The 4,028-nt window shown below is 34.7% G+C and overlaps 1 pseudogene; it reads left to right on the top strand.

Annotated features, from left to right (window-relative positions):
• Nucleotides 1-328: 328 nt before the first annotated feature.
• Nucleotides 329-1,078, top strand: LOC140858734 (uncharacterized; annotated as a pseudogene).
• The last annotated feature ends 2,950 nt before the right edge of the window (nucleotides 1,079-4,028 follow it).

The following is a 4,028-nucleotide window of genomic DNA, read 5'->3' as shown; positions in this document are numbered from 1 at the left end:
ACGGCCAGCATTGAGCTCTTTTGGTGAAAGATTTTACAAACAAGACGTGATAGAAAGAGAGAAGAAGAATTTTTTCTTCGAAAAATTCATCTTTGTTTCCTTATCTCTCAACAATTCGTTAATCGAGAAGCCATGACTCGATCTAACGAAGTGAGATTAGAACAAGAAAGCTAGATTTTCTTCAGAATTCTTCAGTGAGATCGAAGAGATGGAGGAGAATAACGAAAGAAAATGACAAAAAACCTCCATGACCCTCTGCCCCAAAAGGCCGCCGCAATCGTTGCCACAGTGAGATCACTTTATAGGAAACCCGCCATTGCCGTGAGCCATGCCGGTGGACAGTGAGATGCTCCTCATCGTCAATGATCTCTTGGAGGAGGCCTACAGAGAGCAAAGATGCAAGGGACAATAGCTTGATCTTGATCTCGAGAAGGGAGCACGTAGTCTTGAGGGACTCCGATGATGGGAGATCTACAAGATGATGGTGCTGTTTAGGGGAAGAGAGGGAGATCTCGATTGATCTTGGAACAAAGGAGAGGGAGAGAGATGGAGGGATGTTGTTGGGGGTCGATGGGAAGAGAGTCTTGCAAGTGCGGCGGCTTTAGTGGAAGTTTTGAGGGAGCAAGCGGGTCGAGATGGAGGGCGGTGTGTGGATCCAGATCTCGTGGGACATCCACAACTGGCTTTTCTAGCCCAAGGACAGGCCTGATGCCACCCCCACCATCGCAGCGACGGCAGTGGAGCCCAAGCATGCCGTGTTCATGTTCCAATTCGAGCGAGAGACAGCGAAGGAGGGGCATTTCAGGAAGGAAGGCTTTACCGTCCAACAAGAATCGTGTGCTGCAAGGGGATGGAGAGTTATATGTGGAAAAACTGGAATTGGAGTGATAGCAGTACTGGCGTGGGAGATGAGGGGAAGAGGAGCAGGCAAAGGAAGAAAAATTTGTTGAAGATAAGCTCCTCGTTGGCATCGTCAGCGAGCAGCTCGATGCTGATGGAGGGGGCGAGCTCAGAAAAGGTGGTGCTGCAAAGCACTGACAGGTTCTGGCTCTTGGTTTGCACCTGGAAGAGCCAATAGGGGCTTGATTGGATGGTGGATTTTTACATGCAGCCCGCTTGATCTTTTTTTATCATTTATTTAGGATTATTTTGGTCATTTAAAAAATTTATCATGATGTGATAATTAGATTCAAATGAATCTAACGACGTGTATTAGACTGTAGAGTTGACTAAAATGTGAAGGGTATAAATGTAGGTTTTAGAAACTACTAGGTGTAACTGTAATCTTGACCTAATCTCAAGAGAAATTTTGTAATTTACCCTTAAATATAAAGTATATCGGAGCAGATTCGGAACGGGATATACCATTATCTATATCTGATCTGAACTTGCTTTGGATATTTTTTTTTAAAATACATATCTGTCCCACCTCTTAATCAGATCGAGTAAAACACACCTCATTCGGATCGGATCGAATATTTGATGGGTCGGCTAAAATTGCCACGTATACTAACAGGCCTTCATGACCAACAAACTTGATTGGTTTTCTTTATAATGCCCACAAAAATTTTGAATATTTAACTAAAAAAATTCTCATCTCCTACTATAGACAGAATATATTGGTCTATTTCTGCAATTAGAACAAGGTTTTATTCATAATCTATAGCCTGTATTTGCTTCTAATAAAGCTGCATGCAGTATGATAAGCATAAAGCTGCATGCAGTATGATACGTATAGCAATGCTACTGTGCTTTGGCAAATTCGTTCAGATATTATTAAACCTCGGGTCCTCGATGAGATGGGGATGGATAAATTATTCGGGAATACATCAAAGCTACGGCAGTAACTAGTTACACAATGTGAGATCTTTAAATCTAACATACTCTGGAAGAATCTTTCGGTTCGTGTAGCTTAATTAGGAATCGGATACTGATACCGGAGCACCAACGAGCTCCAAAACTTAGTACTGATTGCTTTCTTTTATTTTTTAATGAAAATTAGTATTTTTTTGGGTAAAAAAGTCTAGCTCTGATTGCTGATATGCTGGGCTGTCAACAATCAGCTAATAAGAGATATTGACTTGATCAGTACGCAAAAAATTTAATTTAAAAAAAAGGGGTGGGATTGACTCGAACCCCTCTAACGTCGCGACGCTGATAATGCTTGGATTGTCAACAATAAGCTATTAAGAGATATTGACTTGTTTCTACCAAAAAAAAAAAAAAATTGACTTGACCAGTACCCAAAAAATTTATAAAAAAAATGGAGGGATTGATTCGAGCCCCTCAAACGTCGCAACGTGCCCACCCCAGATGGTTTGGCCGTAAATCAGCTAATAACAGATATTGACTTGACCTGTGCCACATAAAAGAAAAAATAAAAAAAGGCACTGGCTTAACTCCTACGGACGTGCGCATTGACTCGCTAATAATAGAAGTCGATTTGATCCGTAAAAAGAGAAGATGCTGCGTCGGTGATCCAAAGGCATCGTTGTGAAAACCATATGGACGAATATTTAATTCACCATTAATTATTTATTAAAAAAATTTATATATTTATATAAAATTAAAAAAATATTTTTAAATTATTTTTTTAAATGGCATCCTAAATCATTACAGATAGTATCATAATCAATCTACCCATAGCTTAAATAGATGAGAGAATTCTACGATACGAATTTATTGGGATGCTTGAATAAGGTGAGTATACGGGAATTCATTCGGACATGTATTTAATTTTATATCGAATATTTATTAAATTTTTTTTAAATATTTATATAAAATCAAAAAATTTAAATAATATCCCTTAACTTATTTTTTTGAACAAGATCCTAAGTTGTTATAACGATGATTTTAGATTACTAATGATCTTTGTCTCCAATAATTTATATCCAAGATCATTACCTTTGGTATACTATATTCTAGAGATTAAAAAACCTGGATATCCATAATATATCTATTTGTATATCATGAAAATATTAGATCACTAACCATATAAAATCAAAATTTTGTCTAATATATTCCATATATTTTACAATTATTTGATAGGTTTCTCAAATAAATTATAAATCAAATTATTAAAATCTGTCATTTCAAACTAATTCAAATAGACTAAAATTTAATCAAAATCTATCAAAGTAACTTCAAAAAATTACAAACCTTTCCAAATCTATACTTGTTATACTATGTTATAAAGATTAATTAAAGATCGCTGATATCTATGATTCACCTGTTTGGTATACCATTGGAACCATATAGATTATTAACCATATGAAAACCAAAACTATGCTTGATATATTTCATATATTGTGCAAGTAGTAGATGGGATTCTCAAATAAAGTATAAGAAAATATACATTGAAATAAATCAAATTATCAAAATCCATCATTTCAAACTAATTCGATTATACTAAAAATTAATCAAAACCTATCAAAGACTACAAACCTTTCCAACTAGAAAAATTTTTTTTAATGAGATTATTAATAGACCATTTCTATCTAGAAGAACTATTTTCTAGAGATCAATATTTTGGAAATATATATATATATATATATATATATATATATATATATATATATATATGTATATATATATATATGTATATATATATATATATATGTATATATATATATATATGTATATATATATATATATATGTATATATATATATATATATATATTTTTTTTTTTTTTCATTGGACTAAGGGGCATTTTTATTTCGAAATTTCAGCCCAACATCACTATTTGTCTTCCTTCTCAGCCTAATTAATAATAATAACAGGCCTTCGCCACCATCAGACTTGCTCTTGGTTTTCTTTATAATGATCAGGAAGGTTAATGTCTAACTGAAAAAGTTCCCATCCCGGACAGAATATATTGGCCTATTTTAGCAGTCAGACCAAAATTTTCTCCATAACCCGTTGCACCTGAATTTGCTTCTAGTTAAGAAGCATGCAGTAGTTTGGGATTTCTGGGTTTGCCAATATATATGGCTTCTGTTAGTAGTTCAGGTCTTTTGGATGTATTAG

Source organism: Elaeis guineensis, chromosome 6 (assembly GCF_000442705.2).
Source record: "Elaeis guineensis isolate ETL-2024a chromosome 6, EG11, whole genome shotgun sequence".
Classification (NCBI taxonomy): Eukaryota; Viridiplantae; Streptophyta; class Magnoliopsida; order Arecales; family Arecaceae; genus Elaeis; species Elaeis guineensis.
This window is presented reverse-complemented; position numbering and strand designations above follow the sequence as displayed.